The following is a 20,575-nucleotide window of genomic DNA, read 5'->3' on the forward strand; positions in this document are numbered from 1 at the left end:
ATGGATGGGTAGGGTGGATGGATGGATGGATGGATGTTCAGACAGATTGGGGGTTGGCAGATGGGTGGGTGGGTGGATGGATGGATGGATGGATAGATACATTGATACATAGACACATAGATACATAGATAGATGATAGATGGATAGATATTTGATTTTTCAAATCTCTTATATATGCAAAGTTCAAAGAAACATGGAACCATCACCAGGTAACCAAGCCCCAAGCCCTGAGCTTAGAGAAAGAAGCTCTGAAAAGGTCCTTCGGCTAGGCCAGGACTGACAGGTGACTGAAAGGTGTTGGGTGGGACAGACAAGAAGGGAAGGTGCAGAGAAAGTCAGGGTGAGAAGGACAGAGAAGATGCTACAGAGGGAGTCTATTCTGTGGCCACAGTGTTGTCATCCCATGGAGAAAGTAATCCAGAGGAGGGGTGCCCCCTTAGAAATTTATTTCATGGAGACCGTCCTCTCTGTGTGAAATGAAGAACTCCAAAGAAGGAGAATTCTCAGTGCTGATGCCCAAGGCCCTGGGACACCAAAACCGTTGTCCAAGGAGGGATCCAGCACAGCATCAGCAAACCTCGCAGAACGTGGACAGCGCAGGGATATCCAGACAGAGCCAGAAAAGAGACATCCTCCTGAGTGACACCTGCCAGGAGGTTTCCCAGATGCTCATGAAAAGAGATCAGAGCTCGATGCAAACCCACAATGGGTCATCATGTTATGCAATTTTGTCTCATGGTCATGCACATCTGGGCTATAGAAGCATGAGTCTGTGGGTGTGGCCATCATTTCCAAATCACCCCTTGGTGGCTAGGTGGTGGGAATTTTACCCAGTTACTGCGATGCCAGATCAAGCAATCCCCACCCTACCCCCACTACCTCAGCCCCAGGTGAGGGTCATAGGGCCTGATACTGTGTACCTTTCCGTGGTAGGCAGCATGCTAGAGAGGTTACGTATATTGTGTATCATATGCGTAACAGTACCTCCGGGTGGTGATGATCGTGCCCATTTTACAGATGTGGAAACTGAGATTCAGCGACCCAAAGTGACTCCCAAAGGACTGAAGCCAGGGCCTCCTGACTCCTTGTCAAGCTCTATATCTGAGGTGGTTCTTTGAGGCCCCTGCCTCTCTGCTAGTGTCCTTCGTGCCCCCATAATTCACATCTCCTGTATCTGCACATAACTGAACCGATTCTCCTACAAGGGCCTCCTTCTACCACCTTCTGTTATTGTCTACCTCGGTCACAGATGCTCCGAATCTTTTTTTTTTTTTTTAAGTTTTTTAAACAGATGTTTGGGTATTTATTTATCTTGAGAGGTGGGGAGAGGGGCAGTGAGTGGGAGAGAGAATCCCGAGCAGGCTCCGCACTGCCAGCTCAGAGCCCGTGGAGGGGCTCAAAGTCATGAAACCATGAGATTGTGACCTGAGCGGAGATCAAGAATAGGACCCTTCACCAACTGAGCCACGCAGGTGCCCCTAGATGCTAAGACGCTTAAGCCAGCTGAAGGTCGGCCATGTGAGATCCTGGGCTGCAGAGCGGTCTGGGGAGGAGTAGGAGAGGGTGACGGAGTGGGGGAGGGGGTCATCGAGAAGGGATGCACCTCACACGTTCCTGGTAAGCGGGCGCTCCCCTACAAATGGAGTCCAGCGTGGCTCGGGTGAACACCTGTGCAGAGTGGCGACGGCCCAGTTCCCAGGTTAGAACAACCCCCGTGGTTCTGAAAATCCGCTGCCGTGCCCGTCACCCCCCCCTCCACCCCCCCAGAAACCACAGTGGCTCCGCAGAACCATTCGGCACAGCAGTCCAAAGTCCTTCTCTCCTTTGAGGACAGCACATCCCTTGGCTGTCGGGTGGGTATTTAGACATGCCAATCATCCAAGGAGCAACCTACCCCTTTGGTTTTTAGCTAATCTCTTGCACAACTGTGCCTCCTCTATATAAAGCCAGGCATTCTCTAACCTGTGCTCCTGAAAACAAGTGTCCTTTCAGATTGCGGGGGTGGGGGGGGTGGGCTCATTATGTAAGGTGGCTAGAAGTTGGATCCCCAACGACTGGGAGCACCACCCTCACAACCACAGCTGCAATTGCCGAAGTCCTGGGGTGCCATTTGCCACGTGGGCTGTAACCTGCTGCTGGCCTTTGATTGTTATAATAAATAATTGGTATGTGCAATGAAGTCATTCGATAACCTTGTTGTGCACGCAAGGGGCTAGACTTTAAGAAACAATTTCCACAGGACTCCTGGCAGCTGGAGAAGCCGGTAGGGCACACACACCTCCTGATGTAGGGACAAGGAGGTTAAGATTTATGGCACACGTGGTGGGTGGTCCCCAAATCGATTAGACAGGTAGGTCCCCCTGTGTGACCACATGTCAATCTTGCAGCAACTCCGTTGGGTGGTTTCACTTTCTTTCAGGAGAAAAAAAACCAAAGACCAAAAAAGTTAGGTAAACTGCCCTTCGTTGGCTGAGCTTCGATTTGAATCTGACCCGATGAATTGTTCTCTCCATATTCTAAAAGTTTCAAACCTTTTTCTTGCTCTTCCCCCGGTAAGTGTTTAGGTTCAACTGAGGTTTCGAAAATCGATTTAGAAATAGAGCTCAAAATGCATAAGCAAGGGCTATGGACCAGGCACTATGGTAACTCATCCAATCTTCACACAGAACCAGAGTATCGATATCATTATTACCCCTACTCCTCATTTAGGGGAACTGAGGCACAGAGGGGCTGGGTACCTTGCACGAGGTCACACAATTCGTTTGTGGCACAGCTGGAACTTGAATCCAGGCACCGTGATTCCCAAGCACCGCACAAGGCTAGTCAGCAAATTGGAATCTGATACAGCACCCTCTCCATCTGCCCCGCTCCCAGAAAGGAATCGTTTTTAGGATCGTAAACTCTGCTGTGCCTCACTTATGCCATTTCCTGAGCTAAGGCACAGAGCGCATGATAATGTAGCTGTATCTGCTTCCTATGGCTGCTGTAACAAATCATGACCTTGGTGGCTTAAACAATAAAAACGTATCATCTTACAGTTACAGATTAGAAGCCTAACATTTCGCCGGGCTAAGAACAGGTCGTAGGCCCGCCGGGGGGGGGGGGGGTGAAATTGAGGGTAGAATTTGTTTCTCTGCATTTTCCTGCTCCTAGAGGACGTCCGTGTTCCCGGCTCATGACCCTTGCCTTCATCGTCAAAGCCAGCGGCACAACATGGCTCTCATCCGTGTTCACATCTATGTCTCTGTTCAAACTGGGAAAGGTTCTCCTCTTTTCGAGATTCATGTGATTAGGTTGGGTCCGCCTGGATAATCCAGGATCATCTTTCCCCTCAGGGTCCATATCCTACATCACACCTACAAATTCCCTTTCGCCATTGAAGGTAACATAGTCACGAGAGCCAGGGCTTGGATATGGACATGTTTAGAGTCTGCTGTGTTTCCGTGCATTCGTTTTAACTTTGGGTTAAGGCAACTATCCCAGGATCTAGATGTGAGAACTCAGCCATCAATAATGAATACTTTTATGTTCATCAACTCAACAAGCATTTGAATACCTGGTCCATCAGGGTTACTACCGTCATCACTGCTGTTCATGTGACATGATTATCAGCATTAATATGAGCACCATATTAACTAGCACCTGAACATCAACGCACAAAAGCTTCTCGCGTTCAGCATCCGATTGCATACAGTGAGGTCAAATTTGGATAGGACTTTATAAGCCCTAAATTTCTGTGCAAATACGGAGCAAGTCATGGCCTCGCTGCTGGAAGGACCGGGGAAAGGTCTTGGTGCCATGAGTTGCCCATAAGTATGTTTGGAACCGCAAAGAAAGCATCCCTTTTGCTGTTACTTAAATGGAACAGAAGAATCTGAACTTAATTTAAGCTTAAGAAAAGTTGATGATTTTATTGCTTTCCAGATTTATGAAGCTACTGGAGATTCTTAAAGGATGAATTACTGAGGGTGAAACTGTAGCCCAAGCGCAGCGGAGCAGATGAGCACTCTGCTGGGGTAGGGAAGCCTTCCTCACTCCAGGGCAGACGAGGCCACTTGGAGCAGCCTTGAACTCCATGTGCATGTCTGACCCCGTACGCAGCACTGAACACACGAGGGCAAGGGAAAGTTTTCTGTGGTAAGGAAGACCAGAGAGCATAGCAATCTGGCTTAACTTCACAACGAGATTGGAGGAAGCTCTCCTTCCCTGGACTGTGAGACTTCACGGGCTTCGCTGTACTTCCCTGGGCCTCAGTCTTCCCATCTCTACAGTGGGCCAAGTGCGCAAGAGGGGATTCCAGGGGCCTTGTATCCTAAACCCACATCACTGTCTCCCAGTTAACAAGCACCTACAAGGATGTCTGGGTGGCTCAGTTGATTAGCGTCCGGCTCTTGATTTGGGCTCAGGTCATGATCTCACCGTTTGTGAGTTCAAGCCCCGCATCAGGCTCTGCACTGACGATGCAGAGCCTGCTTAGGATTCGCTCTCCCTCTCCCTCTCTCTCTACTCCTACCTGCTTGAGCTCCCTCTCTCTAAATAAATAAATAAACTTAAAAAAAAAAAACAAAACCAAGCACCTGCAGAGAAGCTGGATTTTCCTCTTTATTCCACTGGCTGCTCTGGTTGATTCTGCTAAATCAATAAGTGATTCTATTGTCATAAGGATAAGTGCTTCTCTCAGTTTGATGTTCTATGAACCTCTAGAGGATCTTGTGAAAATGCAGAGTCTATAGTACGTCTGGGGCTCTGTGTTTCTGTTAAGTTCCTAAGCGATGCTGATACCGGTGACTTCTGGAGGCCTCTGAGTAGGGATGAGTTCCGCCCTGCTGGGTTCTACGTTGCGTCCACGCACCTGACCCCCTCACCCCTCCCGTCCCATGCCCCCGGGTCAGCCCGGTGAGTGAAGGCTGACGGACTCATACGATTGAGAACAATTTTAGTTGCTAGTGATGGGAACACAGTGAGAATTAGCCTGAGCGAAGAGGGGGCCGTGCCCTGGCTCACATCCCAAGGCAAAGCTACGGAGCAGCTGGGAAGGCTGGAGTCGGGGGACTCCTGCCTCTTGTCCCTCTGCTTTTCCTTTACCGGCTGCACTGGCTGGTCCTGAAATAGCAGATAGGTCACCAGGACAACCCCGGGCTCACAGTCCCCCGGCCCCAGGTGAGAAATCCCGAGTGAGGTTCCTAGCTGGCCTGAGTGAGATCACGGGCCCGAAGCAGTCATTTGGGAGGTAGGCTTGTGAGGATGGGGGGAGGGTGGGTTAGGTCAATCCCTGTGACAAGCCCGCTCATAAGGGCGAGGCTCAGGGAGAGGAGAGCTCCTCAAAGAAGGAGAGAAGCAGGGACGTGACCACGGGGATTTCTGTGCACTGTCCAGCCTCTGCCCCCTACTTGGGGTCTGTTACAAACTCTGAGAACCGGCGTCCCGGAGCTGTTTTCACGGGAGGCGAATGCTGGTGATTCCGGGCCAAGTGTCGTTCGGGCCCATCCATTTCCCTGGAATGAAGGTCTGCCCCTCTGCTAAGTGGGGTGATGGGGCCCCATGTTCCCAGCGGCAGGGCTGGCATATATGCGGGTCTGCAGTTCGGCTGGGGCAACTCTGACTTGCCTCTGCCGTCCTCATCCGATTATCCCCGGCACGGCCTTTCACCACCCCTACGCCCACCACCACCACCACCGCCCAGGCCTTCCACTTGGTTGGAAGTTCACCATCACGTGGCTGGCGGGCACCGGGTTCTCAGGAAGTGACTCCTTGGAGAAGCCTGGGTTTTGGAATCACACCGGGTTGCCACGAGACCCTGGCAAGGACAACCAGGCAACTTCCAAAGTCTCAGTGCCCCCCGCTCCACAGCCTGAGTGAGGGCAGGATGAAACCAGGGCTCTGAAGTTCCACGGTTGGCCAAAGATCAGGTATAGGAGTGACACCTCTTTCCTGTTTTCCAGAAGTTTTCATGTTGACCCCCGCCTCCTGTCACCGAGCTTGAACTCCAGTGAGCCAGGGGAAGCTCCTATTATCTCCGGTTCCTCCCCATCAGCTCTGTGGCTGAAAGACCTTCGTCCTCGGGGCTACATCGGGGCGACGTCTTCTGAATGTTCCCATTTAAAATCGGAAAATTTGGACCGTCTTTGTTGTCGCTATTATGAATCCTACTGGATTCACATCAAATGGGACAAATTTCAAATTTCACCCATGAGACCTTTATCGGGTTTGCATCCCATTCAGAGGCCCACGGTGGAAAATGGATTTCAAAAGTGTGTGCACTGCATTTTGAGGCTGAATATTTTAAAACCCGAATGCCTAACCAAACATTGGCACGGGGCGAATAAACCGTACTGACCCGTATCTATGAATGATATCAACTCCACTTCGGCCCAGAGTGAGTGGAATCGCTTATCAAACACATCACTTTTCCTAGTCTCATAAATTACAATGCCAGAGAGAAGCGATCGGATGCCTTCTTTCCGTTTCTTCCTGTATCTGCTCTGCGCGGCTTTCTCGCACCATAGCCTACTAAGTAAGATGACAGGACTTTGTAACTCATTAGGAACTTACAAGCCGTGCGTGTGTGACCTGAACACTGGTAAACTAGAGAACATCGCATCGTTTTAAATCTACAAGTTTTGAAATGGACGCCATCAGGTCAGGTTTAAGACGGGCAATAATGCACACTTGCCGACTCAAACCTACCGATGCTCTTGCCACAGCTGACAAGGTTCCTGTAACACTAGAAGCGCCACACTCTGGCACATGGACTCATCGCCAGGCCTTTAACATTCTGCAGGATGGCTGAGCCTCGTTTTTGTTCAAACTTACCGTATTGTCAACTTCCTAATCTAATTCCTAATGTGGAAAACGCGCCTCTGATTTCTAGGTCACCCGAGCCAGAAATGAGATACTGTTCTTCCTGTTTTAGCATCGATTTTCCGTGGTTATCACGATGTCGTCATTTATTACGGTTTATGGTCCCTAATATACATCTGGACGTCCAGGGCATGTATTGTCCAACTCAGTGAAAACACGCTGATGATTTATAAGGGCTGGAGGGGGTGGGGGCGAAGCTCTCATCATGCGTCATTTCTTCCTAAAGCATGGAGAGCCTATGGTGATGCGGGAGTCCATTCCTTCCGGTATTTCTCATTCAACAGCTCTGTGACAGTGTGTGTTCCAGGTTCCAAAGGTGCAGGGAGGAAGGCCACCCACTCCTCACCTCAGAGCTGGAAGTCTCGGGGGAGGCAGACGTATGAACAGGCAAGCGCCCCACTGAGTGATGGCGGCTCGTCCTTACGATTGTCTACCTCTTTGGAGGAGACAAAAGGCTTTCACATTTATGATCTCCTATGATTTTTTACAGGAGCTCTGGGAGATAAGAAAGGCAATTATTATCAACTCTATTTATCAGGCAAGGAAGCTGTTAGGAATCAAGGTGGCATTTTGTAGTATTTGAGGATGTTCAGACCGGGCTCCCGTTAATGATAGACTTCTAGCAGAGGGGTGACAGGTCCCTCTGGCAGATACAGACGCAGCATGAAAGGCTGGCTGGGGCACCTGCAGGGGGTGCTGGGGTGAAGGTGTCAGCCGACCTCTGGATGGGGCCGGGCAGAGTTGGCGGCCAAGGCGGGCATCCTACAGTCCTAGGCATCTAAGTCTTGAACTCCTTCATCCCAACCAGGCCACGTGGATAAAGAATGCACAAGAAGCAGGGAGCTGACCCAGCCCTTTGTGAAGCTCCCATTATGGGCCAGGCTTCTGCCAGCCCATAGTGGCTGTGCCTGTTCTTGTCCTTTGTGTGGTTGAAATCACACAGCCTGTGCTCTGTTGTGTCTGGCTTCTTTCACTCAAGACCCTGTTTGTGAGATTCAACCCCATTTATGCGTTTTTTCTGGAGGACTCAAATGAGCTAACCCACAAGTTTAGTTAAGTGAGCTTTTCACTTGAGAGAGGCTTCCCGGTCTGCATCCATGCCCTGATGCGTCATGGGACATAACTCGTACGTAAACATTAGAAGGTACAGGGTACAAGTTAATGGAGGGGTTTGTATCCGGATCAGTAACTGGCCGTGTGGTTTTAGATAAATTCCTTAACCTCTCTGTGCCCAGAATCTAAGTTTCTCTCCCTTTTCCCTCTGATTCGGTATTTCTGGATTTGGTGTCCTCCAGGAAGGAATCAGGACGTCTCTCCAGAGCCATCAGTGTTTATTTCATGCGGTTCTCTCTTTAGACTTGGGAGCTTTGCTCAGACATGTTTAGTAACTTGTTGACGTTTCTGTTCAACACCCTCCTGTCAAATTAGGAACTCCTTCTGGCAAGTTCCTTCCCCTGGACTAGTGTGACAACACCCTCGTTGGTTGCTCCGCTGCTGGCACCTTTCCTTCCAGGCCCTTCTCCACAGGATGCACAGTGATCTTTCTAAAGCCAAGGCTAACCATGGCATTCCCCTGTAGAATGCTCTCCGTCAGCTCCCAATGTTTAATGGCTAGACTCGTAATTATTTAGCATGGCAGTCAAAGTCCTTGGAAATGTGTCCTAACCTACACAAGGACCTCATATCCAACCATTCTCCAAACAAGCCCTCGCATCAGGCGCCAGAGCACAGACTCTGCTTCATCCCAGTGGCTGTTTTGCTCTGTGCTTGAGAGATCCTCCCTGAGACCAAGGGGAGACCACATCTCAGCTACAGTACGATGACCAGGGAACCGAGGTTGCCAGGGCCAAGTCCGGCCCACTGTCTGGGTGTGCAGCCCATGAGAAGACAGCTGGCGAATGGGTCACTCCACTCTCTTTTAGTTGAGTTTGTGTTTGTTGAGGGAGAGAATGAAAGAGAGGGTATTCTTGTCGGTAGGCAGACGTGGATGCAGCTGTTGAATTTCAGAAGTGGAAGAATATTTGGGGACCAAGACACGTGGCCCGCTTGCTTGGCCATTCTTGAGCCAACTCTTCGACTTCACTCACCTCGATTTTCACAGACGGGAAGTGGGCTTGAGGGTAAAACTTCAGATCAAGCCTGAAGTCCCTTTTCGGCTCTAATCTCACAGATGTATTTTGTTGCTGTTGTTACTTTACTATTTTATTTAACTCTTTGATAGCTGCCTTTGTAACCAATGACATCCAAGCATCTGACTTGCTTAAATATGTATGTATATATCTATTCTAAAGGCATCATTCAGAGGCTCTTCATCATTAAACCCAAGATCTTAAAAAGTACTAGAACGCACAAACACAAGACTCTCCATATCAACGAGAAGATAAGGCTGTATTCCGAAGTTCATTTTTTTAATTACCAAATCACTTCAAACAGTTTCCAAACGTAATAGGAACAATATGGTGTGACTCTTGATGTTGGCTTCTACAATTAGTGTGTTATTAATTAAACTCTTGAGTAATATAATAACTTGACGGTTAAAGCTCCTCTTTGCATTTAAAGTGCATTCAAACTGTGGCTCCAATTATAAATAAACTCTACTGCTATGGGCTTAAAACAGCGAATTTAATTATTGTTCAATCGCTGCTCCGTTCTGGAGAAATGGTTGCCGAATATTCTAGTGGGTCAGTATGAATACGTGTCTAAGGTAGAGCTCCATACAACAGGCCTCCTGGTGTGTCCCTTTGCCCACCTCCCCCATCGTCCCCATCCTCTCTGCTTTTGCTCCAGATTGGAAATCCAAGTGGGTTCTCCCGGCCTCCTGGCTCATCCCCACCCCCAACCCACCACCTCTCACTCCACGGCTGCTGGAATAAACTTGCCACGCTGACCGTGATCTGAGCATGCCCTTCTGTCGCCGAAACATCGCCAGGGGATTCTGGCAAGGTTTGGAATGAGGATTCAACCCCATAGCTTCACCTACTGTCCCTGGGAGGGTACACCCCACCCCTTCTTGTTCGACCCTCAACTTTTTGCTCTACGGCACTGAAAGTGTCCACACTCCTTCAATGAGCAAAACCGCCTCATGTCTCCGATCCTTTGCGCATGCAGGTCCTTTGCCCTGCAATGTCTTTCCCTCTGGGGTGAACGATGGTTTGTGCCGTGACCCTCAGCTCTGCTCACTTTCGCCAGTCGTGCTGGAGCGGGCATGCTTCCTGGAGGCCAGTCTGCATCAGAGCGCTGAGTGGTCCTTAGCGGGAAGTCGTGAAGACTTTCGGGACCATCCCAGAAAAGGACAGAAGAAACTCCGGTGAGGCCAGGGATTGGCACTCAGTGAGTCCAGGAACTTAGTCACTTCCCCAAGGCTTTGGTGGCTTCTCTTTGCTTCCCCACAAAGACCAACTTCAGTCCGGAGCAAGCCCTCTGACAAGCATCTGAGGTCCCAGTTGTCTGTCCATCTAGAGACCTTTAGAAGACAATCTCTCTAGCCCAGAAGTGATGGCACTGACTCACTTTGGTGCACATGGGAAGAAAATAAGGCTGCTGGTTACAGGACTTCCTTCAAGAAGACTGTCAAAGAAAACGAGGAGCACACAGAGAGAACCTGAAAACAGGCAAAGCCGTTCGGTTGCCCTGCAAATGGTACAGATAAATGGTTCTGGAGACTTCATAAAGATGATGACCAGCCCTGGTTAGGGGAAATTTCAAAGCCTCCGTGGAGGAAATGGCGTGTCTTGTATTAAGGACATGGAGACCAGGGGCACCTGAGTGGGTCGGTGGTTAAGCGTCTGACTCTTGATTTCGGCTCATGTCATGATCTCACAGTTCGTGGGTTTGAGCCCCACATCGTGCTCTGCGCTGACAGTGTGAAGTCTGCTTGAGATTCTCTTTCTTTCCCTCCCTCTCTGCCGTTCTCTGCTAACACACTGTCTCTCAAAATAAATGAATAAACTTTAAAATAAAGGACATGGAGAACAGTTAGACTGATCAGGACTTACAAACATCATGCATTAATCTCCCCACATCAGGTAGGACTCACAGGTGGCCCTATCTGTGACTCCCTACCTTTTATTCTTATCAAAGATTTGGGGGCCTTTTGGGGCTTGTTTGAGAGGGTACCTTGATACAAAGCAGTGATTTCCAAACTTCTTTCCCCAAACTAGATGACTTTCATGACTTTTGCTATGTCTCATCTATCATTTATATTATTGTCTCATCATTGTTCCCTTTAATAGAATACAGTTTTCTTTACTGGATGAATTTTTTGCACACACTCTATGTTGCATTTTTTTAAGGGGACACAGTGTCCCATGTCATACGTTAGAGAAGAAGGTAAAACGAAGACAACGAGAATGAAACATGGCTATGAAATTCTAGCACGATGAGGTTGCTTGCCAAGGCTTGGGTCTATGGCTTGCTACCTCTCTATTAAGGAGGGGTCCTCGAAATCTGTGTAGAAAGATGTTAATAATATATATGTACATGGGGCCCCATCTGAAGCTTTCTCCTTGAAGCAGCTGAAATACAGTTGGAAACGACAGACATTTTTCATGACGAGATTTGATGCTCTCTGATGCCATTGTCACGCACTGCCTGAAGCCATCTTGGGTCCCGTCTTGTAGGGCCCTACACTTGGAGAAGCGTGGACCGGAAGTGAAGAAAGAGCACTGGGCCCACACTCAGGGATCTGATTCTATCTCCAGGCCAGCCATACACGTCCTTAGGCAAGGAACTGGAACACTGACCAGCAGTGTCCACGTATCTACCACGAGGATGATAACGCACATTATATTTATTTCCACGGAGTCTCTCATCCACCACCTTGACTATACCCGTGCACCTACTACGTGATAGGCCCTTTCCTGGGCTCCGGGCTGTTTTGCAGAGAACAGATGAGCTGTTGGATGTGCAAGCGCATTGGGAATAGGTGAACAGTCATTATCATGAACCGTGATGATAAGCTTTGCAAATATGTCCTTCCTTTCCCGGTAGCATGCCCGGCTGCCTCACATCATGCCTGGGGAAGTGCCTTCTTCGCCCAGAAGTCTGGGAAAGCTGGGGCTAGATCCTCTACGGATTCCTGAAGCCTGGCCCTGAAGCCCGTGATGTGGTGTTGCCCGGGATACCCTGGTCTGTACGTCAGGGCAGGTACTGTCCCTTTAAATCTGTGCCCACTGCAATTAAAATGCCAGCAAGATAAGATCAGAAGCTGGTGAGAACAGCTAAAGGGCAGTCAAAATATTTTAATAATGTAACCATGCTTCAAATTTTAATTTGGTCTTACTTTGCGTGCTTTATTATCTGAACGGGACAAATGAAAATGCAATAAACTTCAGAAGCCTGATTGGCTTGAACCTTAAAACCCTTAATGATACTGAGGATAAGGCTCCCTGATGCTCCGGGCCCTTTTGAAGCAGGGGGAGTGGTGGAGAGCTCTGGATTTAGGGATAAAGGGCTTGGGTCTGCCGTTCCCTCTGACCGATGCAAGTGCCCTGGGAAAGCCACCCCCCTGCTCTCAGCCTGTCCCCTCCTCCATCAGACGTGGGCTGTGCTCTCCGCCTGCTCTACATCCTGGGAGCCTCACGAGGCTCCAGCGAGTAGATCTCAGACCTGGACAGTGTTGAGAGAAGACAAGCAAGCCCAGCATCCTGAGTGTTCTGGAATTTTGCACCAACTCATCTTCCTAATAGATGATCTTTCTCCTTGGTTTGGCTCTTTCCAAAAGGAAAGACTATGCTGATGCCTGCGTAACTGCAAGCTTACCGCCGTACGTCCCAATCTGACTTGCCTTATAAGGTGTCAAAATCCATCTATGTTCTGTGGCCGTTCCAAGCTCTACAGCTAGAAATGATCTCTCCCCTCTCCCCGCCCCCCAACCGCTAACCCCCCACGGGCACATTCACAGAACAGACAGCATTATCTCCCCCTGAGAGAGAGCTTAGCGGTTCATCATTTCGTCTTCTTCCTGTGCACACAGCCAGGCTGTGTTACCCAGACCCCTTGCAGCGGGCCGGGACCGAGTTCTAGAACATAGGATGCCAAAGAAGGAATGAGCTCCTTTTCTAGACCTGGTCCGGGAACACCTTCCACACGCTATTCCTTTTTCTCCTTCCTTTTTTCTGCCTCAATGCAGGTGTGTGTGGAGGTCTAGGAGACCATGTTTTCAAGGGGATGAAGTCAGAGGGTTCGAGTCAAGGGCCTGACTTGCAGTGGAGAAACTCGCCAGTGGGAATGTCTGCTTTGGACTTTCCGTGAGTGACAGTGACAGGTTCGTTGATTCCAGGGCGTGTTTGTTCTGTTCCTCACTCCCTCCTTTCCTGCCCTTTGAGTGGTTGCTACACACAGAGGCTTCCTCGGAGAAATTCCCCGAGTCACACAGGCAGGGCTGGATCTCCTCCTCTGCTTCCCCAGCTGCCCACCCCCCCCCCCACCGTTGCCCTTGGATGTCCTTGCACATCAACCTTCACGGTCTCTGACCTAGACTATGAACTTCTTATGCACAGAGCCCACCCTCCTCCCTTTCGCCTGGCACAGCATTGGGCACATAGTAAGTTGCTCATCGAATCTCGTCGAGGGAATGGTTGTAAGAATGATTCAGACACACTCCCTGGACCTTGAGCTCCCCGGAGTCACGTGGAGAAGAGAGGAAGCTCCTGAACTGCTAACAACAGTCTTGGCATGGACAGGGCTCTGACAGGGGCAGGAAGGGAATGCCCCAGGAGCGGGTTACTGATACCTGAGGCCGGGAAGGAAGGGAGAGCTGGGCAAGAAGGGTCCTTAGCTGCATGTCAGAGAAGTGCTCCTGGAAGTCTCTGGGCGGCAGAACCAGCCTTTCCTCCAGCCCTAGCAGAGCATGGTCCTGATGTGCAGGCTGCACACAGCTCTCACCACGTGAGTTCAATGGCCAGTGCAGCCCCACTGGGCCCCAAGCTCCGAGGAGCCCAGCCCTCGGTGTTATCTCTGTGGCCGCCATCTTGAAATTCTTGGTTTTGAAACCACCCCCCCTCCCCCGCCCCGCCAGTGTTCACCTTGCGCTAACCACACATCCTGTATACCAAGTCTTGTCAGGCCGCCGAATCACACTGGATAGCCGAGCTGGGTCAAATTGCTAGAAACGTTTCTAAATGCTTCCCCTCAATTTCTGCCTGTATGTCCTCCTGGGTTAGTAGCAGTTGCGAATGGACTGGAAGCCACACGTGGAGTTGCACCCCGCCCCCCCAAAAAAGATGGAGAAATTGGAAAAGCCAAATGTCCAGGCAGAGGCACAGGGCACAGCATCTCACAGCTATTTAGTTTACCATCTACGCACACACAGGAGAGAGGGGAGGAGGAAGAGACAAGGTGAGAGAGGGCCAGGACGCCCTCCCGCCTCCCGCCATGCACCTGGTCTGGGAGTGACACTGTGTTATGTGAACAATGGATGCTGAGTCCATATCGGGTTCCCTAGAGAACAAGAGACATGGCTTCCTTGTGACACTCAGGAATCCAACACAAGGACATGTACAACCAGATGTGCGTCTTCCTGCCAGTTCACAGACTCGTCCATTTCCATCCCCGTGCTCCTTATGATCCTTCCAGAAATGTGGGTGTGAGTCAGGTATTCCTCTGTTCCATTCCCCAGTTAAGAAACTGAGCCCCAGTGGGGCGCCTGGGTGGCTCAGTCGGTTAAGCGGCCGACTTCGGCTCAGGTCACGATCTCGTGGTTCGTGGGTTCGAGCCCCGCGTCAGGCTCTGTGCTGACAGCTCAAAGCCTGGAGCCTGCTTCCCATTCTGTGTCTCCCTCTCTCTCTCTCTGCCCCTCCCCCACTCACACCCTGTCTCTCGCTCTCAAAAATAAATAAACATTAAAAACATTTTTTTAAAAACAGAAACTGAGCCCCAGAAAGCTTACTGAGCTGTCCCAGGCCCGGAAACTTGTCCCCTCTGTGTCCCACGGCTGCACGCAGCCCAGTTTCTGTTTGTTGAATGAATGCACACACTGGAAAGTGGCCTTCCATTTCCAAACTTGGCAAACGTATTTTTTTTTTTCCTCCCTTTTCTTTCTGTAAGTAAGCAAGCTGTCATTTTAGCAGCAGCCAGAAAGGTGAATAGTTTTGTGAAACTATTTCTATAAAGAATGTTTGAAGATGAAGGCTCTGAGGGCCCAGCCTGTGTGTGCACAGGAGTCGGGAAGGGCTCAGGAATGTGCAGGCAGCCCCCTCTCCCCAGCCCGCTGTCTGTTTACCTAGGATTTGACCCCCAGCAAGAGGCCTCATGCCTGGGGAGAGAGGAAAAAGGTTTCCTCCTTCTCAGCCTTTAATGTCGAGCTCCTTTTCAACAAGCACCTTGTGCAAGGTTAGGCTCTCCTGCACGGTCGTCTGAGGCCCAGGGCTGGCTTTGGGAGTCTGGCCTCCAACAGGGAGTTCATTTCTGCTTCGAGGCTCCCCTGGAACCCAGGCCTTAACAGGGCAAAATGTACTCCGACCCTCACTGCTTTAGCTAAACGCACTCAGCCAATAAAAGTCACTCCTGCCACAGATGAGCCACGCGGGAACCGAGTGCCAAAGGGGACTCTAATTAAAAGCGAACGATTCCCACGTCCAGAGTCGGCACACGGAGCCAGCCGGAGTCTGGAGGTGAGATCCCTGCCGTCGGCCTCGCGCATGACGCTTGTGCGGTAGAAGCCGGGGCAAGAAGGTGTCCTTTGAACAGGCGCCCAGAGCGCAGATGCTGCATCAGTGCCGGGAAAAGAGTGCGGGAGGAAGGACCCTCCTGCTTTGAAGGGTTGCTCCCTGTATCAGCGAAAGGCTGTTGTTCCTTTCAGAGCAAACTTTGCCAAGAACTGCTCTACCCATCAGGCACTGGATGAGTGCGCCACGCGGGGACAAGGAAACACAGGCTCCTGGCATTCGCTCATTCATCCACTCATTCAGTCAACACTTAATTGGCCATGACCATGAGCAGCGCTGTGCCCAGAGTGTCTTACCAGGGGTCACTTTGCATCATCATCACTGTGTCCCCCCCCCCAAATATGTTGAAGTCCTGATGCCAGTACCTGTGAATATGACCGTGTTTGGAAATAAAGGCTTTGCAGGTGATTAAGTTAAGTTGAGGCCATCAGCCTAGGTGCCAATCCAATATGAAGTGGGTCTTTCTAAAAAGGGTAAGTTTGGCCACAGATGCCCACTGAGGGACACCGTCACATGAAGAGGAAGGCAGAAATCGGAGTGATGCTTGTACAGGCCAATGAGCACTAAAGATCACTAGAACCCCCCAGAAGTTAGGGAGAGGCAGGAGCAGATTCTCCCCCGCCAGCCTCAGAAGGAATCCGCCCTGCCCACACCGGGACGTCAAACTTCCGGCCTCCAGATCTGCGAGAATAAATTCCTGTTGTTCAAAGCCACCCAGTGTGAGGGACTTTGCTACGGCATTCCTAGCAAATGGATGGGTCAGTCTGGTGAAGGGCAGGGGGAGCCCGTTGTGTCAATTGCACAATAGTAGTATGCAGGGAAAGCCTCAGGTACAGGATGGGGGGCAACTTGCTCTGTGTGGGGACACTGGGAGGGCCTCACAGGGATAGGGACAAGGACCTCTCCACTCTCCCTTAACATCTGAGAAGATGGTGGCCATCCGGCAGGTGCACCAAGGCTGCGAGTAAGGACAAGGAGAAGGATCTGAGAAGAGTGGGTACATGAGGACCAGGGTCCACCTTTGACCTGTATCCCCAGCAGTGGGAGTGCCAGCAGAGAGAAAAGTCAGCCAAAATGGCCTCTTCTCAAGGGACAAGAATGGAGGCATCTTGTAGGATACACACGCTCAGAATCTTTCTAACCTGACCCACCTTCCCCCAAGTTTTTTTCAGTAGGCCTTTCCAAAATCGTGATTACCTTTCTTATTAGTTTCGTTAAAGTCACTCATTTCAAGCTCCCTTAAATCCAATATGTGCTTTCATTTTTCTTTCCTTTTCTTTTTATTTGAGAAAGAGTGAGAGCGGGAGAGGGGCAGAGAGAGAGAAAGAGAATCTCAAGAAGTCTCTACTCCCCGTGCAGAGCCTGATGCAGGGATTGATCCCACAGCCCTGGGATCAAGACCTGAGCCAAAATTAAGAGTCAGACACTCAACTGACTAAGCCAACCCAGGCACTTCCATCTTTGAAAGGCAACGTCAGCGATCATAATGATACCGGTGAAACCTGGGTCCGAGGGCAGAGTCAGGATTTGTCAAGAGAAGGGCAAGAATGTAGCTTTTCTTGTAGGTTCCATGTGACTGGTAGATAGACAGTGAAATTGACTTGTTTTTGTGGTGGCAGAACCTAGCAAAGGAAAAGGAAACATACTTGGCCATTGTCTCCTGAGCTCACCAGTGTGTCTGAGGTCAAGCAGCAATTCCACGTCCGCGTCAGGGGTGGGGTCTGCGTCCTCTGCAGCCTGGGATATTTTATTGCTCAGGAAATTTTTGTCCAGCCAGGCTAGATATCTGAGGTGACATCCAGGACTGTGCACGCTCTCTACGCACAGTTGCACGCAGCTGTGGGTCTGTCTTGTTGCTGAAGTTTAAAAGTCGGGGTCACCGTCAGCTGCAGGGGCAGTGGTGGCTGGCATTCATCGCCAAACCCATGGTCATTGGTTTTAGATTTTATGGGTCACCAGCCTTGAGTCTTTAGGACCCAGCTGGGACCCTGGGAGGCTTCACCTTCCCGCCCTCTCCTCCTGGAATCTTGAAAGATTTCTTACGTTTCTATTTTAGTACTCATGTAATCAGGTGCTTATCGTATTTGTTATTGAAAAATAACTAATAATTATCAAATATGTATTATGTGTTGGAAATTCTGAGTGTTTTATACACAATCATTTGTAAAAATTACCATTTACTGACCACAGTCCCACACACCAAGCTCGCGTTGGTCAAGAGCCCTGGCCTGTAGGGACAATTCCTCATGTGATTCATCTAACAATCCCATAACAGATATCACCCCTTTTTATGGATGAGAAAATTGATCTTCAAAGGGGCTCACTAGCTCGGCCTCATAGCGGAGCCTCAAAGCCACTGCAGTCTGGTCCACACGTGTGCTACCTGTCGCCGTGCCCTTCTTTTTTTCTCTAGGAGGCTGCCTTGGGTGACGCTGCTTGGGCATGCTATGGCCACAAGCGGATTTCCAAACTCAGGCCCCGAGAGGAGAAGGAGACTGGGCCATAGAAGCATTCACTAGGGGTGGAGGCACAAAAGAAGTCTCCAGTATTTTTGAGGATAAGAATTAGGAAATGGTGATATGGGGTTTGCATACCCCAGTCACCTCTCTGACTCTCTGTTCATGGTGAGCCAAGACTTTGGGGAAGAAAAATCTCCCCCACAACAGCTAACGTACAGCCCTGGGGATGATTCCAGAAAACAACTGCTTGAATAATCTCTGGACACACTGTAGGAACCTTCTGTGTGTGTCTAATTTCCATACACCGCTGGATTTCTAGCCAGCCCATGTGGGCAGCCAGCAATCTAAGCTTTGCTGTGTGCTTGCTATTTAATACCTAGCCTTGTTCCCAGCTGTGTTCTACAGACCTGCAAACATTGAGCAAAATTCCAGGAATGTAGACAAGGAGAAAGCATCCAGCCCTGCTGTGTCGTAAGCATGCCTGTTGCAGCAATGGGATAAGAGCTGGAGAACTGGGTTTGACCCATGGTTCGGTCACACACCAGCTCTGGGATCTTGGAGAATGGCTTTATCTTCCCCGAGTCTCAACTTCTTAATTTACCAAAAGGACATTTACCACACAAGAGTCCCGTAAGGGTTAAATAAGGCGGTGGGTGTGAAATCCAGGCTTCCAAGCTTCAGTGACATTTCTCCAGCACGTATAGCTAACCACCCTTCTTGGCTTCCTCTCTGTCTTGCGCAAGTTTCTCAGGGCTCTATTTGGGCACATAGCACAGCACTTGACAGTGACCTGTTTCCCAAGATCCCCTGTTCCTGCTGCTGGCACGTGGGCAATCAACTGCCAAGATAAATAGGTAGGCGTCCCCCAAAGGTGCTCCGACGTAACATGAGAAATAGATGTACGCATAGATATTATCAGTGTAAGCGTCAATGCTGGGAGTTGTCGTAGATGAAGGAACAGTGACTGGGAAAAGCCAAGAATAGGAAATGATTCCCTCTGTCTAAGAAAGTCCGAGAAATTATCTCACAATGCTGATACTTCTAAAATAAGAGAAATGTGAACTGGGCCCCGAGGGGTGAGCTGAATGCGATAGTCTGAGAAATATAACAAAGGGTCCTGCCCAAGCCACTAAAGGACAGAAAGAAGGAGCACAGAGGAAGGAGGAACCATCTTGAATTCATCACAAGGAGGTGTGTTGGAGTTAAGCCTTGGAGGGTTAAGGGGCCTCATGTTGGGAGGTGAAGCACTGCGTTTCTCACCAAAGACTGAAAAACAGTGGTCATTAGAGTCCTTGATGGTCCAGATCACGGAGATGTGAAGGGCACTGAGAATCTTGGACTTCTTTCTGGAGAATGTGTTCTTGTTCAAGGGGAGAAAAGGAAAGTAGGTTGGGCTCTCACAGGGAGACCAGACAAAAGATGATGGCGCCTCACCCCACGGCATGCCGAGTAACAAATAATCCTCATTCATGTTTACCGCACAGAAGGATAAAGAAGGCGTGTGTGTGTGTGTGTGGGTGCACGCACGCACGCACGTGTGTGTGATGGAATATTACTCAGCCATAAAAAAGGAAAGTCTGCCATTTGTGACAACATGGAAAAAACTGGAAGGCATCAAGCCAAGTGAAATAATCCAGACAGGGAAAAAAAAAAAAAAACAAATATTGTATGATCTCACTTAAATGCGAAATTGAAAAAAAAAAGAAAGAAAGAAAAAAGAATAATTTGAACTCATAGAAACAGAGTAGAATAGCGGTTGCCAAGGCCTGGGGGTGGGGAAAAACGAGTCGATGTTGGTCATCTTGTAATCTTCTATTTGCAAGATGAATAAATTCTGGGCATCTGATATGCACCTTGATAATTATAGTTAATGATACTCTTATCGTATATTTGAAATTTTCTGAGAGAGTACATCTTAAGCCTTCACACACACACACATACACACACACACACACACACACACACACACACACAAAATAACTGTGTGAAGAGATGGCTAGTTAATTAACTCGATTGCGGTAATCATTTCACAATGTATACGCATATCAAATCGTTTAGTGTCACTTTAAATATACACAATTTTATTTGTCAATTACACCTCAGCAAAAGTGGGTGGGGTAGGGAGAGTCAATTGTAATCAATCATGGAAACTCTGTTCTGCCAGGTGATTGGTGAGACGGGTCTCTGTGACCTAATGTTGGCCAATGACCTGTGAGAGGAGTACTTGTTATTTCTTTTTATTAAGTTTATTTCTTTATTTTGAGAGAAAGAGAGAGAGAGAGAGAGAGAGAGAGACAGCAGGGGAAGGGGCAGAAGGTGGGGGGGGGGGGGGGAGAGAATCCCAAGCAGGCTCTAGGCTGCCAGTGCCGAGCTTGATGTGGGGCTTGAACTCATGAACTGCAAGATTGTGACCTAAGCCGACATCATGTCGGACGCTTAACCAACTGCGCCACCCAGGCGCCCCAGTATTTGTTATTTCTAAGAAATATTTCCTCTCTTCTTAAAAGTGACACAGAGATGGGGCGCCTGGGTGGCGCAGTCGGTTAAGCGTCCGACTTCAGCCAGGTCACGATCTCGCGGTCGGGGAGT

This window comes from Herpailurus yagouaroundi, unplaced genomic scaffold (assembly GCF_014898765.1).
Source record: "Herpailurus yagouaroundi ecotype Mexico unplaced genomic scaffold, PumYag 141, whole genome shotgun sequence".
Taxonomy (NCBI): Eukaryota; Metazoa; Chordata; class Mammalia; order Carnivora; family Felidae; genus Herpailurus; species Herpailurus yagouaroundi.